Source organism: Pseudophryne corroboree, chromosome 1, assembly GCF_028390025.1.
Source record: "Pseudophryne corroboree isolate aPseCor3 chromosome 1, aPseCor3.hap2, whole genome shotgun sequence".
Classification (NCBI taxonomy): domain Eukaryota; kingdom Metazoa; phylum Chordata; class Amphibia; order Anura; family Myobatrachidae; genus Pseudophryne; species Pseudophryne corroboree.
In genome coordinates, this window is record NC_086444.1 from 1066931095 (window position 1) to 1066955620 (window position 24526).

The window sequence follows — 24526 nt, forward strand, 5'->3', positions numbered from 1 at the left end:
ACTTAATTCCAGCGACCTCATATGGAAAAGTTCCTGGTATCCACCCCAATGTCCTCGACTGGTCCTATTTCAGGCGCACGCGAAGACACGTCTCGCAGGAATTCATCTGGCTCCGATTGCTCCACCACTCGATCCCGATCCCAAAGAAAACGTACTGGCGCTTCAACTACCAAACAACCCAAAATGAAACCCACCGACATCGCTGCGGTTCTTGGACCTCTGCTAGACGAAAAACTGGCGGGCATTAAAGAAGCCATTGACTCCACCTTAGCCCAGCTGACGCATCATAGCAACCGTTTAGATGAAGTCGAGCAGAGGGTCTCAACATTGGAAGACGATCTTCATGCCGCACAGTCTACCATAAAGACCCAAACCACAGAAATCAAAGGCCTCACTGAAAAACTTGATGACCTGGAGAATCGGAGCCGTCGAAACAACCTGCGGGTGGTGGGCATCCCGGAGTCGGTGAGAGGCCACGCACTGCTAGACCTCCTATCCAACTGGCTACCCGACAAATTAGGTATGGATCTTCAGGGCTCACCATTAGCCATTGAAAGGGCACACAGGATTGGCCCTGAGCGCAGAGAATCCGCGGGACGCCCTAGACCTGTTATCCTACGGATTTTAAATTACGCGGATAAAGCTAAGCTCTTAGACCACTACCGGCAGTCAGCGAACCTCCTCTATAAGGGAGAAAGGCTGCTCATCTTCCAGGACTTCTCCACTCATGTCGCCAACAAGCGCAGAGAGTTCGCACCGATATGCAAGCGACTGTTTGAAGAAAATGTCAAGTTTTCATTGTTATATCCTGCCCGCCTTCGGGTCTTCGTCAATGGAAAACCGTGCTTCTTCGACGATCCGATGGCGGCAAAGACCCATTTTGCACACCCTGACACTTGACTCTCCACTCTTACTTACAGCTTGCATACCTTCACGATTACTTTCATCTATAGGTCACTCAGTGTTCGGGATATGATCAAGGCATGCTAATCATGCATGCTGGAGGCTTGGCCTCCCATTGTTGTATATCTGTTAGTTTGATATTTTTGTATGTTTATATGTCTGTTTGTTTTGCCTGCTGGGATAATGTGTCTCGATCCTCCATAGGTTGGCCCCTCCTTGCTCACTGGGACGGGGGGGGGCACCGTTTTACCTGTACAATTTTGATATTCTATTCTCCGTCTACGGGGGTAGGATAGCATGGCTAACCATGCTGTTTCCCAGACCTCAACCCCGGTGACAACCCCACTTTTAGACTTTAATATAGTTTCCTGGAACGTGGAGGGTCTAAATAGCCCCATTAAGCGCAAGAAAGTAGTTGCTCATCTCTCTCGCTTGTCCCCTCAAGTAGTGTTCCTGCAAGAAACACACTGGGAGCATAACTCTCCTATGTTATTGATAGCCCCCTGGATTGGGGAATGCATATCTGCTCCTTACACCAATAAAACCAGAGGTGTGGCCATCCTCTTTCATAAGAATCTCCAATTCTCCATTCTCAAAAAGTGTATCGACCCTGAGGGAAGATTTATATTTTTAGATGTCTCAATCGACAATGTGATATATACCTTTCTAAACGTGTATGCACCTACTGGATCTAACAATCTCTTTTTTGCAGATATTCTCCAAAGAGTTTTATCCTGGGGCTGCCAGAACTTAATCCTAGGGGGTGACTTCAACACGGTCGTTGATCCATCCATGGACAGATCGGGGGTAAGTACCAAAAAACCCGGACCCTCCTCTACTCTGCTTTCCTCATTTTGTTCTCAACTAACCTTATTAGACCCCTGGCGTCTACATAACCCCCTTCAACGAGATTATTCTTTCTATTCCCACCCACATTCTACTCACTCTCGCATTGACTATCTATTTTTATCCAAACACCTCTTTTCTAAAGTTACCCACACCTCAATTAAAGACATCATTATTTCGGACCATGCCCCCATTACCCTGTCCCTACATCTGTCCCTACCTCAGAACATATCTAAATGTTGGAGATTCCCAGCTTATCTCACACATTCAGAGGACTTCTTATTACATCTTAAACACACCTGGCAGAATTATACTACTGACAACCTAGATCAAGAATCTAACACTCCACTTTTTTGGGGAGCCTCTAAAGCAGTCCTCCGTGGCCATATCATCTCCTACGTCAATTCTAAGCGCAAGAAATTTAACATAAAATTACAAGAACTCAGCGCGGCTCTCACACTTGCATACCGCACATACAAACAAAGCAATAGCCCTACTCACAAGGAGGCGTACCTCATGGCAAAACAAATCTATGATACCTTTCTCACCGAACAGGCCCAGATCAGCTATGATTACGGCAGGAATAGGTTTCATAGGTGGGGGAATAAATCCGGCAAGCTCCTGGCCAACCTGGTTAGGGGACCCCGAAACAAAACATGGGTTGACTCGTTGCACAGCTCTGGAAGTGTTCTTTCTGATCCCACTGACATCTGCTCGGCTTTCATGCGCTTCTATAAGTCTCTATATACTGCCGACGTTGATAACTCAACTGATGGTCAATTATTCCTAGATGAGGCGCAGTTACCGAAGCTGGAATTAGAGGAGAGGGAATCATTGGATGCTCCCATAACTGAGGAGGAGGTGCGGGCCACCATTAAGTCCCTCCCCAATGGAAAGAGCCCTGGCCCTGACGGCTTCAGCGCTGAATTTTACAAGGTGCTAAACGCCGACATACTCCCCATCTTAACACGATTATATAACCATATACTAACAACAGGGGAAACTCCCCTTCGTTTCAATGAAGCCAAACTCATAGTGCTAGCAAAACCTGGTAAAGATCCTACTCAGGTTGGGTCATACCGCCCCATCTCACTCCTCAATCAAGATTTTAAAATCTTGACTAAAATCATAGCTAACAGGTTGCAAGCATACTTACCCCAACTCATCTCACCGGCACAGATGGGATTCGTCAAAGGTAGACAATCTACACGGGGAGTGAGGGCGGCCCTAACTGCGATATCCTACACCCGCCTTAACCAGGCCAAAAATAACATCATTATAAATTTAGACGCAGAGAAGGCATTTGATAAAATTGCCTGGCCTCACCTATCTCGAGTGCTCGCCCACCAGGGATTTGGCACAGTGTTTTGCAACCTGGTACAAACTCTATATACCAACCCAGTGGCGCAGGTCTTAGTCAATAATGTGACATCTTCATTTTTCACGTTGGAAAGAGGCACTAGGCAAGGATGCCCCTTATCTCCCCTCCTTTTTGATTTGGCGTTGGAACCCCTTATACGCCATATTCTGTCACACAAGAACTATAAGGGCATTGCTGTGGGAACACAGGAATTAAGGGCGGTGGCATTCGCAGACGACCTCCTCCTTTTTATGTCAGATCCTCACCATACAATCCCGCAGTTAATTGCCATGACTGATCGCTTCTCCTCCTTCGCAGGGTTTACCATCAATTACAGTAAGTCAGAAGCGTTGGCCATATATGGACAGGCGAGACTGGATTGGGGAACCACCTTTCCCTTTAAATGGGCAAATACACATATTACCTTTCTAGGCGTTGCACTCCCTGCTCAACCATGCCACTTATATAGACTTAATATTACCCCAGTCCTACATAAGATTAGAACCGAACTTGGCCTCTGGCAATCCCTCCCCCTTAATATGCTAGGGAGATGTAATTTATTTAAGATGGCCAGCTTCCCAAAGCTCCTATATGTTTTACAGATGACCCCCCTATTGTTATCTAAATCAGACCTATCCTCTTTGAATGCTTCTATCTCCAAATACATCTGGGCTGGTAAACGCCCGAGGATTAGCATGAAAAAATTAACCCAGACGGTACCTGGAGGGGGAATCAATCTACCTGATATTAAACGATACAATCTTGCGTGCCTCTTACGCATAGCTATGGATTGGCTTGGAAATAATAATTACTACACAGATTCTAGCCTAGATTCTCAACTATGCGCTCCCTTATCCCTCAGTTATCTTCTACATGCCAAGCCCTCCAAATTGGCCTTACATATTACCACTAATTTACTACTACTCCCCATAATGCAGGCGTGGAAAATAGCAAGGAAATCCCTCAAACTTCAATATCTACACTCACTTTCACTGCCCCTTATCGGCAACTTAGAGTTTCAGAAGGGGGAAGCTCTACAACCTTTCATTACCTGGCACTCTCTTGGCGTCCGCAGTCTGCGCAACCTGCTTAACTCCTCCCGCGCCCCGCTGTCTTTCGTGGAGGCGCAAGAGAAATACGGCTTACTTCCTCAACACGAGTTTGCCTACTTCCAAGCAATACACTATCTTAAAACTGTACTATCTAAACTGACAGGGATCGACTTTCTTAACTCTCTAGACACACTAACCCAGTCGGCCTACTATTCTATATCAACCATTTACTCACGTATCCGTCTTGAACTTCTCCCAGACACAGACCTTCCAGAGCTGTCCCAGTGGTCCTCCCACATCCCAACGGTCACCCCTGAATCCCTCCTAAATCATTTTCAGTTGACCTTGAAACTTATTCCTGCAAGCTCTTATCAAGAAATGGCCTATAAAATGCTCCATAGGGCATACATTTCACCTAAACGCCGATCACTGATGGGCATCTCAGAAGATAGTAAATGCACCAAATGCCTAATGGAAGGGGCCGACCTCTTCCATTGCTTCTGGGAGTGCGCCCTGGTATCACAGTTTTGGCATGAGATACATCACTATGGAACTACGTCCTTAGGCATATCCTTTAGCTGCACCACCTCCTGGGCACTGTTCGGATGTTTGACTGATCAGCCGGACATCCCCAGGACTAACAAAAAGCTGCTTATGATACTTTCAGCAGCTGGCAGAAAGGCAATCCTGCAACAGTGGATTCACAACATACCTCCTAATATTTCGATGGTGACCTCTAGACTATTTTTTCTATTCACCATGGACTGGCTGGAGACCTCTATTCATAAGGAGAGGCTCACCCCTGCTTTGTTCCAATGTTGGAACCCTTACATTTTGACACTCCCCCTACATACTAAACAAGCCATAGATAAATGCTTTCAATCCACCTCATGGTACCTCCTCCACACTATAGACCACCCTAACCCCTTAAACATATGACTTATCCTTTCTCTTCTTCTCTGGACCCTTCTCCACTTCCTTCTATATTCAATCGTATACCGGGCTGCTTGGAAATATAGACCCCCGATATGGGAAGATTGTGCTGTGGATGGATCGACGACCCGTGTCCCATAGTAGGCATTACATGTTGGTTTATTTTCTTATGTTTTAGGTATTTTATACAAATCTAGGGATTTTTTTTTTTTTTTCTTGGTTACCCTGTTTTTACTAGTGGAGAATCAATGATCGATACATCTTGTTCCATCTATAATATGCTCCGCTTTGGTAATTAAAACACACTATAAATTCCCTGATATCACTAGTTCTATATATGTTCCCTTTTGTTAGAAGGGTATAAAAGTTATTATTATAAGAGGAAAAATTTGAAAATATGTTTGGATCTCTACCTGGGATTATATGGGACTGAATAATATGTGACCCCTTGTCTCCTGTTAGGAGGTCTCTGTATGATGTATTTTATGTTATACACTGTTAACTATATACTACATTTCATGTCTCGAAATACTGCTTACTTATCCTGTACGATGTGAGATGGCAATAAAAATAGTTTGAAAAAAAAAAAAAAAAAAAGATATTGCGCCAGGTCAAGGGACCCTCAGGCGATAGCTGTGGACGCTCTAGTGACACCGTGGGTGTACCAGTCTGTTTATGTGTTCCCTCCTCTGCCTCTCATACCAAAGGTATTGAGAATAATAAGAAAGCGAGGAGTAAACACCATTCTCGTGGTTCCGGATTGGCCAAGACGAGCGTGGTACCCGGAACTTCAAGAGATGCTCTCAGAGGACCCGTGGCCTCTACCGCTCAGACAGGACCTGCTACAACAGGGGCCCTGTCTGTTCCAAGACTTACCGCGGCTGCGTTTGACGGCATGGCGGTTGAACACCGGATCCTAAAGGAAAAGGGTATTCCGGAAGAAGTCATTCCTACGCTTATTAAGGCCAGGAAAGATGTTACGGCAAAGCATTATCACCGCATATGGCGGAAATATGTTGCATGGTGCGAGGCCAAAAAGGCCCCAACAGAGGAATTTCAACTAGGTCGATTTCTGCATTTCCTGCAAGCAGGAGTGAATATGGGCCTAAAACTAGGCTCCATTAAAGTACAGATCTCGGCTCTGTCGATTTTTTTCTTTCAAAAAGAACTAGCTTCAGTACCTGAAGTTCAGACATTTGTGAAAGGAGTGCTGCATATTCAGCCCCCATTTGTGCCTCCTGTGGCACCTTGGGATCTCAACGTGATGTTGAGTTTCTTAAAATCACATTGGTTTGAGCCACTAAAAACCGTGGATCTGAAATATCTCACGTGGAAAGTGGTCATGTTATTGGCCTTGGCTTCAGCCAGGCGAGTGTCAGAATTGGCGGCTTTATCATGTAAAAGCCCTTATCTGATTTTCCATATGGATAGGGCAGAATTGAGGACTCGTCCCCAGTTTCTCCCTAAGGTGGTGTCAGCGTTTCACCTGAACCAGCCTATTGTGGTGCCTGCGGCTACTAAGGATTTGGAGGACTCCAAGTTGCTAGACGTTGTCAGGGCCCTGAAAATATATGTTTCCAGGACGGCTGGAGTCAGAAAATCTGACTCGCTGTTTATCCTGTATGCACCCAACAAGCTGGGTGCTCCTGCTTCTAAGCAGTCTATTGCTCGCTGGATTTGTAGTACAATTCAGCTTGCACATTCTGTGGCAGGCATGCCACAGCCAAAATCTGTAAATGCCCATTCCACAAGGAAGGTGGGCTCATCTTGGGCGGCTGCCCGAGGCGTCTCGGCTTTACAACTTTGCCGAGCAGCTACTTGGTCAGGGGCAAACACATTTGCAAAATTCTATAAATTTGATACCCTGGCTGAGGAGGACCTGGAGTTCTCTCATTCGGTGCTACAGAGTCATCCGCACTCTCCCGCCCGTTTGGGAGCTTTGGTATAATCCCCATGGTCCTTACGGAGTTCCCAGCATCCACTAGGACGTTACAGAAAATAAGAATTTACTCACCGGTAATTCTATTTCTCGTAGTCCGTAGTGGATGCTGGGCGCCCATCCCAAGTGCGGATTGTCTGCAATACTTGTAAATAGTTATTGTTAACTAAAGGGTTATTGTTGAGCCATCTGTTGAGAGGCTCAGTTGTTTTTCATACTGTCAAACTGGATATAGTATCACGAGTTGTACGGTGTGATTGGTGTGGCTGGTAAGAGTCTTAACCGGGATTCTAAATCCTTCCTTATTATGTCTGCTCGTCCGGGCACGGTGTCCTAACTGAGGCTTGGAGGAGGGTCATAGTGGGAGGAGCCAGTGCACACCAGGTAGTCCTAAATCTTTCTAGAGTGCCCAGCCTCCTTCGGAGCCCGCTATTCCCCATGGTCCTTACGGAGTTCCCAGCATCCACTACGGACTACGAGAAATAGAATTACCGGTGAGTAAATTCTTATTTTTACTAATTAAAAGAATTCTAGTAAGACAAAGCATTTTGATAGAAGTAAACAAACACATTTGGATGCTAGTTAAAGGCCTTCATGCTGCCATTCTTCTTTTTACCTACTCTGTAGTGTATGTGCATCTAGACCATTTTATGTCGGAAAATCCACTTAACACTCTCTCGAAAGAAAATCCTAACTTGTCCTAACTGGAATGCTTACTCACTGGGTTTCATAGTGTCTCTCCCATTATGTAAAATATCGCAAATTTCTTTTTGTGGCAGGAATTTCCCTCAGAAATACAAAAAAATATTAGACATGACATTATTTATATACATCCATATATCTCATAATCTCCATTACGCTCATTGTTTATCCATATCTCGCAGGAAGTACAGTTTTATTAGGTCACCTTATAGATACTAAGCATGTCATTCTGATTAAGCGTCCGCAGATGGCATACTACTTTGTATGTGCTACTGTGGAGGAGTTGAGATCCTCACTGTGTAACACTCTCCTTAGGTGGGTTTTTATAGTTGCCAAACTACAACTCCCATGATCCCTTGCTATCTAGCTGGTTTGTATTATTATTATTATTATTTTTATTTTTATCCTTTATTTATATGGCGCCACAAGGGATCCGCAGCGCTCATTACACAGTACATAATCAAATGAGCAAACAAGAAAACAGCACTTACAGTTCAAGACAATATAGGACAGGTATAGAAAACCCGGGGTTAGGTGCCATCAAGGGGAATAAGGAGGAGTATAAGATTGTGTAAGTAAGAAAAGGAAAGGCACATGAGGAAAGAAGTCCCTGCTCTTGCGAGCTTACAGTCTAAGAGCTGAGGTGCTAACAGACCTGTGTGACACAGAATGGGTAGACAGTGAGCATGTAGTTCAGTGTAGATATCATTTACTTTATAAAACTGCACATAGTGGAGCTACTAACTCTGTATGGGGCTCAAATAAAAATTTGTATGAAGCAGCTGCACAGATATAAGCTTAAGGTGAAATTTAACAAAGCCCAGTGCACCTTATGTGCCAGATGTCAGCCTGCTGAATAGTGAATAAAAGGAAAGAATTGAGAGATGCAGTCTAGACAATGTTCGTGCTCCTAATTGCACTGCAGACCACAGTCTAGACCTATGAAGTGCATGTCTGTAGCATGTGGCTACGTAATGTTCTACACTTCCAAAAACATAAAATAAAGATGTTTATTTAAATCCTAATTGAGTTGTATTTTTAGAGTTATTGGGGGCTTCTGTAGTTTAGATGAGACAGACAACATGCAGCTCTCAATCTGTTTCAGAAATACCGGTTGCCAAGGCACTCTGAGTTGTTCCACAATAGTCAGCGAGCTGCAAGTTGCCCCAGTGGACAGAAAAATAGTAGCGCACCTGGAATACTGCAGCAATACAAGTAAAACACTTAATTTTTTTTTTTTAACAAAAAGAAAAACATACATAGTGCAATTCGGTTTTTGAAAAAGGTTTCCTTAAGGAAAAGCGTTAAGCGGAGTGCATGAAGGATGTGGAACCCCCTTACTGGAAGATGTTCTTTACAGCAAGCAGCTTCAACCTTGACTGGAATCTGAACCAACTCAATGTTTGAGTGTTTGGTGCCGTTTATTTGTGCTTTAGACACTAAAGATCTATTACTGCTGGGGATTGGAGACAAATAAAGGCACCACTTCTGATTTTACAACTCATTTTGAGAAATTATAAAATAATTTGTGGTGGATCAAAATCCTTAAAAATAGCTACATCACAGACATTCCTTGATTCATCACTAAGGGTGTATGTATCAAAGCATAGAGAGAAATATAAAGCAATATCCATTCATCTTCTAACTGTTACCACAGTGTTTAAATGCCGGCAATAGTAGTCAGATGCGCACCCTTCGCCGAGCTCTATTTACACCCTCTTTCGCTTAGAATACTTTTGAGCAAGATCCCATTGCCGTAAAGTGCGGTGGGTGTCTCGCTTATTCGGCCGGGCTAATCTGTTTGCACACAATTGAATTCTCCCCTGTGTTTGAAAATGACAGGAGCTGATAAGTTAGTGTTTTTTCTGCTGCGGGGTACACCGGGCTCCACAAGGATAGACATTGGGGTGTAGAGTAGGATCTTGGTCCGAGGCACCAACAGGCTCAAAGCTTTGACAGTTCCCAGAATGCACAGCGCCGCCTCCTCTATAACCCCGCCTCCCAGCACAGGAGCTCAGTTTTGTAGTTGGTGCTGCAGTAAGCAGGCACATAACAGAGGGGCTGCTCCAGGCAGCCCTAAGAAGAGCTTTTTTTGAAGAAAAAAGTGAAGACTACAAGGGCAGCAGCGGTGGTAAATGTCAGAAGACATTCGCTGCTGCAGCTCCAGCTCTCCCCAGCGGCGCTGTTCACTCCCGAGCCTTGGTTGCCGGGTAACTACAGCAGGAGGCTCCGGTTTTCTTCACGTCAGGCACACACGACGGGGGCTCTCCGGGATCGCGTGGCCGCGTTTCGGGAGGTGGTAAGTGGGTCCCGCTTGCGGGACCCGGTCTTTATCGCGATCCGGCGCGGTCAGTGGGAGGCGGGCCGCGCGCGCTGGCGGTGGACACTGTGGCAGTACAGGCGATCCCACTAGATCACCAGGGCATGGGTGCAGGTCAGGTTTTCTCTCTCAACCATTTTCAGTAGTCCACAGTACCCGGTGGTTTTGCCAGCAGGGGGATAAGGCTTAGACCTGAAGCCCCTCCCCCAGCCCCAGGGTGCCATTTCCCGCAAATGTTCCCGCCCTGGAGCTGCATATCTGTCTCTCCCTCACTCCTTGTCGGTGTCTGGGCGCCTTTATCTCTCAGCTTCACTGTTCCTGGGACTGCTTGGGCAAATCCTCCTGTGTAAAGCCGCCTGGTTGTCAGTGCTGTGACTTTACATGACACTTAAGTATTCTACCTGCCTTTTTAGACAGTGCTAGTTAAGAAAGAGTGCATTTAGTCAGGGGGTTCTAGTACAATTACCCTGTGATTATAGATCCAGTTCTTACTGTGTACTGTTATATCTATTGACTATGTAGCTATATTTATAAGCTAGTCCAGTGCAGTATTATTGTTAGTAATAACCTCTGCATTGTACAAACTGTGACTATCTGTGTGTGCATTATATAGCTGAGTGGTGTCCATTTCGTGTCTTTCACTCAACTTGCTATCCCTATATTCTATAACCTGAGGGGGCTTGGTGCGTCAGGTTTTATATTGATATAGGATTTTCACAAAGATATACTTTAATACGTATTTTTCTCTGTGATTTAGTCACCATATCTCTCTTTTATCTCTGCTAGTGCTGACAACACTGCGCAGGGGTTTGGGTAAGAGGTATTGTGCTGCTGCCAATTGTGTTACCTGATACTGCAAGTTATATCAGGTCTGCTTCTGAGGGTAATGGTTCTGGGGCTGAACACACTGCCGGTGTTGCTGAAGCCACCGATCTCTATGAGGAGAATATAACAGCTGTGGGCTATGGTTCTGGGGGCTCCTTGCACCCCAGTGGGACTGTGGCAACGGAGGTACATAATGACCCACTGTGGGCCACTTTTTCCACGCTTCTACATACGCTAGTTATTAAACTAACACCCCCTATGGGCGGACGATTTATCTGCTCAATTGAAGAAGTTGAACCAGTCCCCGACTACTAAAAAGTCTGACCATCGCTCGCCTAAGCCCAAGGGGTCATCTAAGCGAGCGATTGTCTCCTCACAATCCACTGCTGTCACTGACACCTCGTCTGAAGAAGACGGCACTCACACTGACCCCACAGGTTCTGACTCAGATACTGCTGATGGGGAGGGTAGTTCACATGTGGATGTTCCTAATCTTTTGGAGGCTATTAAGTTAATTCTACAGATTACGGATGATCCCGAGCCATCCGTCCCTCCTAAAAAACCAGATAGGTTCAAGCGTCAGAAGGTGGTTAAACAAGTTTTACCTCACTCTGATCACCTAGTGGATATACGTCAGGAACCCTGGGAAAACCCGGGTACGAAGTTTGTGCATCAAAAGAAGATGCTGGCTCGCTATCCCCTCGCACCAGTGCTATCTAAGAATTGGGAAACGCCTCCTCCAGTAGACTCTCATGTGGCTAGGATGGTGGTTTCCTCAGCTCTACCTGTCACTACCGTCACGTCTCTAAAAGAGCCTACGGATAAACGTGTGGAGGGTTGTCTGAAAGCGATTTACACCCTCACGGGTGCTGCACAAAGGCCCACTATTGCAGCAACATGGGCTGCAGAGGCTGTTGAAGCATGGGCCTTGGAGTTAGAAGCTGAAATCTCCTCTGACCATGCTAGACAATGCTTGTCATATAGCTTCTCGCTATATTAAAGAGGCGGCTTCTGATGCCGGTATCCTAGCAGCCAAGGCCTCTACTACGTCAATCCTGGCTCACCGGATATTGTGGCTGAGATCCTGGTCTGTGGATCTGGATTCCAGAAAAACCCTGGAGGTACTCCCTTTCAAGGGAGATATTCTGTTTGGGGAGGACTTAAATAAGATAGTGGCTGACTTGGCTACTCCCAAAACTGCCTGTCTGCCAAGTACCGCTCTTTCTGTGTCGAAGGCTAAGGGTACTTCCTTTCGCCCCTTTCGTCCTTCAGGTAAAGCAAAAGGTCAGGCGTACAACAAGCAGGCCCACACTTCCAAACTTGGTAAGCCAAAACCCAAAAGAGCCTGGGCGCCCCGTCAGCCAGCTTCAAAGGCCGATAAGCCTGCCGCATGACGACCACTTCAGATGCCTGGGTACGGGAAGTCGTCACTCGAGGTTACGCCATAGCCTTCAAAAACCGACCCCCTCATCGATTTTGCCAGACAGACGTCCCTTTGGACCAGACAAAGGCAAACACTCTGCATTCGGTGGTACAGACCCTCCTGGATACAGGAGTCGTAGTACAGGTGCCTCTTGCTCAGAGGGGCCGAGGATACTATTCTCCGCTGTTTTCTAGTCCCGAAACCGAATGGGTCCTCCCGGCCCATTCTCAACCTCAAGGCACTGAACAAGTTTGTGAAGGTTTCCAAGTTCCGTATGGAAACCCTTCGCTCTATAGTTCTGGCCTTGGAACCTGGGGACTACATGGTCTCCCTGGACATATATTCCTATAGCAGTGTCACATCAACAATACCTGAGATTCGCTATTGGCAACCTCCATTACCAGTTTCGGGCGTTACCTTTTGGTTTAACAACGGCTCCGCGAGTCTTCACCAAAGTTATGGCGGTGATGACGGTGGTACTCCGCCGTCAAGGGGTCAGGATACTGCCGTATCTGGACGACTTGTTAATCCTTGCAAATTCCCCAGATCTTCTCCTGCGTCATCTGGATATGACGGTCCGATTTCTACAAGCCCACGGGTGGCTCATCAACTGGAAGAAATCCTCCCTGGTCCCTGCTCAGAGCATGGTGCATCTGGGAGCGCTGTTGGACACTCACAACCAGAGGTTGTTCTTGTCTCAGGAGAAAGTCCTGAAACTTCAGGACAGGATTCGTTGCTTCCTTTCTCGTCCACAAGTGTCGATACATTCGGCAATGCAGGTGCTGGGCCTCATGGTATCCGCATTCGACATGGTGGAGTATGCTCAATTCCATTCTCGCCCCCTCCAGAGGCTGATTCTAGCCAAGTGGGACGGCCTGCCTCACCGGATCAGATGATCTCATTGACTCCGGAGGTCCGTCTGTCGCTGCTCTGGTGGCTCCGGGACCAACAATTGTGCAGGGGCCGTCCCTTCTGGATATCCAACTGGGTCCTGTTGATGGGTCCTGTTGACGACAGATGCCAGTCTAAGAGGTTGGGGCGCGGTGCTGGAGCAACACTCCCTTCAGGGTCGGTGTACCAAGGAGGAGTCCCTCCTCTCAATCAACATTCTGGAATTGCGGGCGGTCTTCAATGCATTGAACCTAGCCCAGCATTTAATTCAGAACCATCCTGTTCAAGTGCAGTCGGACAATGTCACCACAGTGGCTTATATAAATCATCAAGGCGGCACTCAAAGCCGTCTGGCAATGAAGGAAGTCTCACGGATTCTACATTAAGTGGAACACCATCTACTGGCCATATCGGTAATTTTCATTCCGGGAGTCCTGAATTGGGAAGCAGACTTTCTCAGTCGTCAGGACGTACATGCCGGCGAGTGGGGCCTCCATCCAGGAGTGTTTCAACTCCTAGTGGAAAAGTGGGGTCTTCCAGACGTAGATCTGATGGCGTCTCGACACAGTCACAAGGTTCCGGTCTTCAGAGCAAGGACAAGGGATTCTCAAGCAGCATTCGTGGATGCGCTGGCGGTGCCGTGGAGGTTTCGGCTGCCGTACGTGTTCCCTCCGGTGTCACTCCTGCCCAGGGTAATTCGGAAGTTCAAGCAAGAAAGAGGAATTCTGCTTCTCATAGCTCCAGCGTGGCCCAGACGGCACTGGTTCTCAGACCTGCAGGGCCTATCGTCAGAGCGTCCAATTCTACTTCCACAACGCCCAGACCTCCTCGTTCAGGGCCCCTGTGTCTTCCAGGACCTAGCCCGGCTGTCTTTGACGGCGTGGCTCTTGAAGCTTCCGTCTTAAGGGCTAAAGTGTTTTCTGAGGCGGTCATTCAAACTATGCTGCGGGCCCGGAAACCGGCTTCGGCTCGTATTTATTATAGGGTCTGGCATTCTTACTTTGGTGCGCATCTAACGATTATGACGCTTCCAAGTTTAGTATAGCCAAGTTGTTGGCTTTTCTTCAGCAGGGCCTGGACTTAGGCCTGCGTCTGGCCTCCCTCAAGGTTCATATTTCTGCCTTGTCGGTGTGGTTTCAGAGAAAAATTGCGACCTTACCTGTTGGCATACCTTTACTGAGAGTGTGTTGCGTATCCAACCTCCCTATGTCCCGCCTGTGGCTCCTTGGGACTTGTCGGTGGTTTTGGAGGCGTTACAAGAGTCTCCGTTTGTACCTCTTAAGTGTTGTTTTCTGCTGGCTATTGCTTCAGCTAGAAGAGTGTCGGATTTGGGTGCCTTGTCCTGTAGTTCCCCATATCTGATATTTCACAGTGACCGGGCGGTTCTTAGGACTCGTCCCGGATATTTACCTAAGGTGGTTTCCTCGTTCCACCTTAACCAGGAGATTGTGGTTCCGGCACTTGTTTCTCCTGATCTGTCTCCCAAAGAGAGGTCTTTGGATGTGGTACGGGCTCTCTGTATCTATGTGAAGAGAACTGCTTCCATTAGGAAATCTGATTCTCTCTTTGTATTGTTTGGATTTCGCAAACGGGGCTGGCCTGCTCACAAGCAGACTTTGGCCAGATGGATTAGAATGGTGATTGCACATGCTTATGTGAGGGCTGGTCTGTCGGCTCCTGCTCACATTACGGCCCATTCTACTCGGTCTGTTGGACCTTCTTGGGCGGCCCGCCGTGATGCAACCCTTGAACAATTGTGCAAGGCGGCTACGTGGTCTTCCGGGAACACGTTCATAAGGTTCTATGTCTTCGATACTGCCGCTTCCCAGGATGCTTCCTTTGGACACCGGGTTCTTGTGCCCGCTACAGTGCGTCCCCTCCCATAAGGAACTGCTTTAGGACATCCCCAATGTCTATCCTTGTGGAGCCCAGTGTACCCCGCAGCAGAAAACAAGATTTATGGTAAGAACTTACCTTTGTTAAATCTCTTTCTGCGAGGTACACTGGGCTCCACAAGGTGCCCACCCTGACGCACCTTTCTTCTTTGGGTTGGTATGGCATTAGCCGCTGACACTTCTCCTGTTGTGAGAGTGTGGTGTATGTGGCTACTAACCGTTGTCGTCTCTTTTCCTGCTACTGCATTGGGCTGGTTAACTAAAAACTGAGCTCCTGTGCAGGGAGGCGGGGTTATATAGGAGGCGGCGCTGTGCATTCTGGGAACAGTCAAAGCTTTGAGCCTGTTGGTGCCTCGGATCAAGATCCTACTCTACACCCCAATGTCTATCCTTGTGGAGCCCAGTGTACCTCGCAGAAAGAGATTTAACAAAGGTAAGTTCTTACCATAAATCTCGTTATTTCTCTTCACTTTCTCTTACGTCCTAGAGGATGCTGGGGACTCCAAAAGGACCACGGGTTATAGACAGATCCGCAGGAGCCTGGGCACTCTATAAAGACTTCAACTGGGTGTGAACTGGCTCCTCCCTCTATGCCCCTCCTCCAGACCTCAGTTAGACTTTGTGCCCAGGAGTGATGGGTCACACACTAGGGGAGCTCTAAGGAGTTTCTCTAAAAGACTTTAAAGTAGGTTTTTTATTTTCAGGAAGACCTGCTGGCTACAGGCTCCCTGCAGCGTGGGAGTGAGGGGAGAGGAGCAGGACCTACTTCTTCTTAGTTTAAGGGCTCTGCTTCTCGGCTACTGGACACCATTAGCTCTAGAGGGTTCGATCACTTGGTGCGCCTAGCTGCTTGTTCCCGGAGCTGCGCTGTCATCCCCTCACAGAAGCCAGAAGAAAGTAGCCGGGTGAGTATGTGAAGAACAGAAGACTTCAGTGACGGCAGAAGACTTCAGTAACGGAGGTAACAGATTGTGCTACGCTCCATGCTCCCACACACCAACGGCACTCGCAGGGCGCTGGGGGGGGGAGCGCCCTGGGCAGCAATGTTACTGAGGCTCTTTTATACTAAATAGGCTGGCTTGAGTTGTTATTCGGTGCTCGGGCACTGTGTCCGCTACCCCCGCCAGCACATCGCAGCGGTCCCGCTGCGCGCCATTGCTCCCAGGCACCAATGGCTGGTATCGGGTGCAGGGCGCAGGGGGGGGGGGGAAGCAATGCCCTGGGCAGTATGTATTGCATTAATTTTACACTCCCAGAAGCATATACAGTGGGTAACCACTGTATATGCTCCCCTGCCTGCCTATAATGTTTGTAATATATTGGGCTACAGCGCGCCGATAAGGGGCGGAGCTTAGCCCTCACAGCAAGAGACAGCGCCATTTTAATCACTGTCCCCACCAAAACAGCACAAACAAGGGGGGGCACATATGGTTAGTGTTATGTAGGAATCTATAACACTATTTAATTGGAAATGGACATGTGCTCTCTGTGTGCTCCCTGTCTGATATACACTTGTGTCGACACGGGTGAATATTCTGTCATTAACACCTCTGGGGTTCATTGTCGGCATCGCCGACACCTGTTTGGTACTTGATACAGTAGATATTGAGTCAACAGTTCGGTTGTGTTATACTTGTTCATAGTAAACACGGTATGGGAGACACAGTAGTATGTGGGTGACCCTGTCGGCACCTATTGTTATTACCGGGTGTAAATTAACATGCTGTAACTAACTTATACCTGTATATATATTTAAATGTATTTATATGGTTCGGCTCCATTAGTCTGTAGCTTGAGCGCAGACATGGTTATTTTTGTGAGGGAATATTATTAAAATTATTTATGTATAATCCCCTCGGACCCCTCGGGGTCGCAAGTATGTTGTTTGCCTGGTTACTACTCTCTGCTGTCGACGATTACTATCTTTTCTGTTGACTATAATGCTTCCTGGTAGAGCAACGACTGCGGTTCAGTACATGGTCATACACATTCAGTACACATTAATGTCATTTGGGTCCCGGGGGTGCCGGACAATCCGCTTATATGTATGTTTTATGTATATATAGGTAGGATATGTGTGTATATGTGTATTACATTATATATATTCATCTTATGATTTTTAATGAATGCTGAAGTAATAGTATTCCTTCTCATGTGCTGGTCGGCTGTGATGAGTGGGTCTCCCGTCCTCTCAAGATGTCCGAATGTTTATTCTTTCCACGTGGCGGAGGGAATACTGTAAAAGTCCACGCCTGGTCGACACTGCGTCCTGTCACGAAGGATCGGATACAGGAAGCTAAGTGATATTTTATTTCTATTCTTTGGACTTATTTACATTGTATGCACAGCATCCGATAAAATTATCCTGCAGGGTTAGGAAATTTTCCTTATTTTGGGTTTTCTCTATATATCACAACACACTGCAGTGTTTATACAGGAGGTGTCTGGAGAAAGACTGAGGCTGACTCCGAGAGGTACTGGAGTTTTTTCCCTGGGTCGGTGTGCCACTGTTGGGGATGCCTTACTTCAGTCAATCTCGGCGGATACTGTTGGTAACTCTAACTTCGTGAGTTAGATTCCCTCACAACGGTTGGTGACGCATTCCTTTGTGGGATGCAGTCGCGTTACCTAGTTCAATACCATTCTTTTTTTACTTTCTGTGCAGATGGAAGGTGAAAAGGTAAGTGTCCTGCAGCCTTGTTAGGTTCGCAGAAGTGGATGTCGTTTTCTGTTTCTCACACATCCACCACAGGGTGCTGAGTCTACCTGACTGGACCCCACTCCGATGGGGACTCGTCTACTACTTTTCTATTAGTCCGGAAATAGACCAGGACCCATGAGTTAATTATAGAATCCAGAAGGGGACAGTCTGGAGTTACAGATGTTTCCCATCACTGTTTTTCTAATAGATCTTACCGTTTTCCCTCTGGGAGGGGAGATAATACGTGACGCCAGACCAGAGTGCGTCAGGTTCAGGGCATTGTCCTGCTGTCCCCTGTTAATAAAAAAAAAAAAAAAAGAGGTTTAAATGCGTTGTTTTCCGCATTCAGATCACCTCGCTGGAAAGGCGAGGTCAAGAAACAAATGGTGCAAAGCGTTGTTTCTCTCTGACTATTCTTCAACACAGGGAATGGCTATCGTTCCCAACGTCGCAGATGTTGGGGGTAGGTATCAGAGTAGATACTGCACGGTTGAGGTTCTATGTTTTTCCTGTGGCAGAAGGTCTGAGGTTCTGGAGTCGAATCAGATTTGCAGTGACAAACCATCATTATGTTCCGTTATGAAGCGGATGGGTGCGGCCTGAGAGGCCTTTTCGGTGAGCAGGTCAAATGCCGGAGTGGTGTCAAGGGACCAATTGGATATGTGGTCCGGGTCTCACCTGCCAATGCACCGGAATATGATTCTAATGGCCACGACATCGCTCCTGTGGTGTCTGCTCGATTTCCACCTTCTAGAGGGACGAAGGTTCGGGATCCAAGATTAGATCCTGGTGTTCAGGCATACAAATCTCCGGAAATGGGAATTAGTCCTTGCAAGTGACGTATTTCCGGAGGAAAAGGTCAAGCTGGGAAGCTTGTCTGTAATATGCTTTCCTGTATTAGGAGCTATTTTTGACGAACAGATTATTCGTGGTCTGCCCGTGTTAGTTCTCTCGGACGATTTGACAGCAGTGGCGTGAGTGAGCCGATAGGGCGAGTCAAGGAGCACAGCGCCAATTGCAGAGGATGCAAAAGTTTGGCGCTGGATAGAAAGACTGGTACACGCTATATTAGTGGTCTGCGCTCCGCAGGTAAACGACGGAGAATTAGATTTCCTCTGCAGACGAGATCTCCTTCCGGGAGAAATACAGTCGTCATCGAGGAATTTTCAAAGACCTGACGAGTCTTTGGGGAGTACCTAAATTAGACATGTTGGCGTCTTGCCTCAACGAGAGGCCTCAGAGATACTGTTTCAGGTAAAGGGACACTCAAGCGATGGCAGTGGACGCCCTCGTGACACCTTGGGCGTTTTAAGTCGGTCTATGTGTCTCCTCCGTTTTGCTTTTTCTGAAGGTGATACCGGAAGAAGAAGAACAAAGGTTCAGGAGATCCTCATTGTTCCGGTCTAGCCAAGCAGGGCTTGGTTTTCCAGGTTTTCATGATTACTCATAGAAGATTCCTGGCCGCTTCTTTTACGTGAGGAACTGTTAAGAAGATCCGGGAGTATATTAAGTCTTACCGTGGCTGCGTTTGTCGGGTCCCGATTGAAGGACATATCCTAGCCAGAAAGGGTATTCCCAGTGAGTATTCCCAGTGAAGTCGTTTCCACACTTCTTCTGGCTAGAAAAGAATAACGGCAAGGCCTTACCACCGTAGTTGGAGTAAAGCTATGTATTGGTGTACATCCAAGAAGACTCCTACCGAAGATTTTTGGCTGGGTCATTCTTCTCCGTTCCTTGCAAGCAGTCGGGGATGCAGGCCTAAAGTTAGGCTCTTTTTCAGTCCAGTTTTGACCTTATGAATTTTCTTGAAAGAATTGGTCACCTTTCGGGAAGTTCACACTTTCGTGAAAGGAGTACTGCACATCCAATCTCCATTTGTACCCATTGGCACAGTGAGACCCTGATGTGGTATTGCGTTTTTCTTGTGTCACAAGGTTTGGATCTTTTGTGAAAGATTATCTCTTGAAGAGTGGTCATGGTACTGGCTTTGGCGTCCGCAAAGCGGGTGTCAAAAGTAGCGGCTTTGTCTCACAAGAGCCCTTGTTGGATCTTGCATGTGGATAGAGCGGTATTGAGAACTCGGACAGTAGTTCAGCAGAGAAGGTGGTTCTGTGTTTCGCAGAAACCAGCCTATTGTGATGCCTGTGGTTACTTCAGCGTTGCCTGATTAAAGAACTCTCGATGTAGTCAGGGCTTTGACTAATTTGTCGCCATTTTGGCTCAGGTTGGGGAAACAGACTCTGTTTGTCCGGTATGCTCCCAGCGTGATTGGGGCACCTGCGTCTATGCTGTCTGTTATAAGCTGGATCTGTGATACGATTCGGAGTGATCGTTCTACGGCTGGATTACAGTTACCGTTGTTGGGGGAGATCCATTCTCCTAGGAAGATGGGCTTCTCTTGGGAGGATATCCGAGGAGTCTCGGCGGTTCAACTTAGCCGAGCGGCTACTTGGTCGGGTTTCAAACACCTTTGCTGTGCTCTACAAGGTGGATACCCTGGCTGATGGGGGGCCTCATGTTGGCTCAATCGGTGCTGCAGAGTCGTCTGCACTCTCCCGGCCGTTCTGGAGCTTTGGTATAGACCCCATGGTCCTTTTGGAGTCCCCAGCATCCTCTAGGACGTAAGAGAAAATAGGATTTTAGTACTTACCGGTAAATCCTTTTCTCCTAGTCCGTAGAGGATGCTGGGCGCCCGTCCCAGAGCGTACTGTATCTGCGGTTATAGATTTTGGTTGCACTTTGTGGTGGTTTTTCTCTGTCAGGCTATTGCTGACTTTGTTCATGCCATGGCAGGTGGTTTTTTATTGTTGGTAAACTGACACACAGGTTGTGTTGCATATTCTCTCGGCATATGGCTGGATGGTTTTCATACCGTGGACTGGTATTCTGTTGAAGGCCATGTCTAGCGGTATGTTCGTGGTGTGAGCTGGTATTACACTCACTATGTTTAAATTATAAATTCTTTCCTCGAAAGGTCCGTCTCTCCTGAGCACAGTTTTCTAACTGAGGTCTGGAGGAGGGGCATAGAGGGAGGAGCCAGTTCACACCCAGTTTAAGTCTTATAGTGTGCCCAGGCTCCTGCGGATCCGTCTATACCCCATGGTCCTTTTGGAGTCCCCAGCATTCCCTACGGACTAGGAGAAAAGGATTTACCGGTAGGTACTAAAATCCTATTTTCTCTCCATAAGTATTATATGACTTGCATTAGGGAAGTAATTCAGCTAAATTAGCAAAACTGCAACTGCTAACACTCGCATGCTGGGGGCCAGCATAGGGCAAGTCCGCCCAGCATGCTAATTGCCGCATTGCGATCGCATCGCAGACCAAGCAAAATAAGGGTAGCCCCCTGCCTGCGCAGCCTGGCTGTGAAGACAGGTGCACCATCGCCATGTTTTTTTTTCTCGCATCGGCTGCGTGCGACATCATGCAGCCGACACGAAAATGACCCGGATCGGCCCGTGTTTCCATCTGCGTGCCCCCACAATGCTACGCCGACGCCCCGTGAATGCCTCTGACTATCAATCAGGCAGATGCGTTTGCATCACTGCGATGCAATCACATTGCCTGGTCCGCGCACACACAGAACGGGCCCTATGAGTGCGCATTGGGCCGAAAATCAGCATAGTGCGATCTCATCGCTGATATGATCACTGCTGAATAAGGCCCTATTTCATTCATTTTTGTTTATTAAAGATTTACTTCTGATGAGGATATTGTGAACAGAGATTAGCTACAGCGCGGTATAGGTCGTAGATTGCCTCAGTCTGGTTTAGAATAAATGAGTTGATCGCTCTGAGCTCCTTTATTTGTTACAATATTTTCTTTCAAATTCCATTTTTCTTTTTTGTATCTGTAACTAGACACATTCAAGCGATGTTCAGAGACATATTTGCAGTCTTTGATGTAAAGTAAAAAATGATAACAAAACACAATACACACATTCTTTCTCCTGTTTCTCTGACGTGCCTCCCATACCAGGAAGGAAACGATTATTTGGAATGATTACAGGTTCTGCATGTTGCATATTTTACTTTTTAAAATCAGTGTGAATTGATTATTAAGAATTGGAAGTTGCTTGTAGCCTACCACTTTGGTAAATACCATATTAAATGGAAAATGCTGCATATGTTAAGACCATTATCAAGCATTTTTAGATTAAAAACTGCTTATATGTGGAAGAGAGCATGTTGGGATATTTTATTCGGACATTATTTTCGCTATTACTGTATTTATATTGAAAAAATATATTTTAGACCTTTCTGGCACTAAGAGGTTCAACATTATGGTGTCAAGTTCTTATAAATATACAACTATATTATATAGAATTTCTCCATGTAATTACCTTATAGCTCAATTTATTCAACCTTTTTAGAATCGTCTCCCATAAGAACTTGACACCATAATGTTTAACCTCTTAGTGCCAGATTGCTGTTGGAGGACCATGCTCCTCAAGCTGTGCATACACTGTCTGATAGAATCTGGCCACCTGAAACCCATCCGATATCGTGGCCATACACTGTGAGATCTCTCTGTGTATGGCCATGTTATCTGGGTTCCTCTCCTAGGGAGGAAACCTTTCCCTGTTCCTCCCCTGTGATGGAGCAGGGGAAATGTGAGGCATTTGGGCACAATAGCACGTACACTGGAAGATGCGGCTGACCAGTGATCAGATCAGTCGGTCATGTTGGAAGATACTGTTCTATGATTGCTGACATAGACTATGTAACTATTAGCCTCATCCACTGGTAATCTGTGGATTGCAATGATTATTGCTTAATGTATGCCCGGTTTTCCACACTCTGTTTCTGGCTTTCAGGATGCTATCAACTCCTAGTATAGACTGGTTCCGATACAGAAGATAGACATTATAAAGATAGACAGTCATTAGGTCTACATTAAAAGGTTGACAGGGTCAAAAAGTCGACACACAAAAAGAAAATTTTGAGTGTTTTGTGTTTTTAAATATTTTTACCCCAATTTGTTGAAATGTGTCCCCTCGCCGGCTTGCCATGCGTCTGGCGTGGTGGCTCTCTCTGCTTCGCTCGCCACAAGGTTACTAATGGTGATAGTCGGTGACATGGATAGTCAGTTTGATGAAATTCATCCCATCGCGGGCTCCCTTCGCTCCCCACGCTTCGGCCTCGGTGGCTCGCTCTACTTCGCTCGCCACAAGGTTACTAAAGGTATTAGTTTGTGACATGGATAAGTTGTAAAAATAAAATAAAATAAAAATGTGTCAACCTTCTGTCCCTGTCGACCTAATGCATGTCGTCCATTAGTGGTCGACCTATTGACTGTAGACCTTTTTATTGTAGATCTATAGACCGGATACCGTATAGACTGCTGCTGTGAACATTCTGATGATCTGATTGGTTATAGGTTCCATAAACAAATGGTTCGCCATTTTGGTGTACAACTGTAACCTGCTGCAGGTGCTTATTAGGGGGGAATTTTATTTAGGATCAAGGTTTAGTGAGGTAAAAAACCTTGCTTACCTCGCACCCAATTTTGGATTACAGAAGTTATGCACACTCCCAATACCCACAGTATCCAATAACAAAAAAATAAATAAATGTAAAATAGGTACGTGGTTTTAAACCTAGCGATGCGTAAAAAAATAAGAAATGCTCACCTGTCCGGTGCTCTCTGGTGGTCTCTGCTGCTACCGGTGCACTCCTCTCTATCTTTTCACTGGGGAGGGGGCTGCTAGTTCTTCCAGTGACTGGATCGGTTGGGGAGGGGTTACACTTACAACGTGGGTCACACACTTACACACAGACACTCATGCACACACACTCCCATACTCACAGACACTTATACATCCTCACAAACACGGCAAACTCACCGCTGCTGCAGAACACACTGCTCCCATCGCTGGATGAAGAAGACCCAGTTTTGGAAGGGGAGGAATTACTGACTAAGTTAATTGGGGGGGGGGGGAGGGGGGGTTACTAAAATGAATGAGGCGCATGAAACAAAATGCAGTGATTTCTATAGAAACCACCTTGTTCCATTTTCTGTCCCCTAATTGAATAGCAAAACTTTGCAGCTGCGGTAAAATCCCAGCGCTGCCGGCTTTTTAAAAAAATTTCCCGTCCTCAATTGAATCTGCTTCTTAGTGTCTGTGAGTAATATTTATCTTCATCTAAGCAGTGTTGGTGGTTCCACTTCTGTGAATATGTTATTATGTAGAAGTTAGAACTGCAGCTGTGAAGGAAAAAGTAATCTACAGCGCACTTGCGGCTTATATACCTGAGACAGCCATTTTTTCTGAACTGTAGCAGGATTTATTCAGTTGTTACCTGTGGTTTCACTAGTATCCAATGACCTCGCTGATTCCTGTGGAATATATATGTTGCATTCTCCTTATCCGTTGTTCCTCGTGAACTGAATGATGCATTTTTAGTTGTTGGCATTTTGAGATTGAATAGGCTGCTTTCTTTATCCTCACATGATAAACTGGCAAAATTGAGAAAGTGTACTCCCATTGTTGGTACTGCAGGTTGAGTCTCCCATATCCATAACTCAGAAATATGGAATATTCCAAAATACTGAATTTTTGGAGCATGACTGAGATAGTGACACATTTGCTTTCTGGTGGTTGATGTACACAAAATTATGAAAAATATTGTATAAAATTACATTCTGGCAATGTATATAAATGTGTATAGAAGCATACATGAATATGTGTTTAGACTTGGGTCCCACCAGCAAGGTATCTCATTAGGGTATGCAA

General features: G+C 46.4%; 1 protein-coding gene across 4 annotated transcripts in view; it reads left to right on the forward strand.

The window, feature by feature from the left end:
- The window catches only part of FRYL (FRY like transcription coactivator), a 541692-nt gene that overhangs the window by 50380 nt on the left and 466786 nt on the right, over nt 1-24526 (forward strand). For 2 of the 4 annotated variants that reach the window (XM_063920961.1, XM_063920963.1), the window contains exon 2: nt 1616-1710. The exons of the other annotated variants lie outside the window; for them this stretch is intronic. The gene's annotated coding sequence lies outside the window, so the exon portion shown is untranslated. The remainder of the gene's footprint in view (nt 1-1615; nt 1711-24526) is intronic. 4 annotated transcript variants of the gene reach the window in all.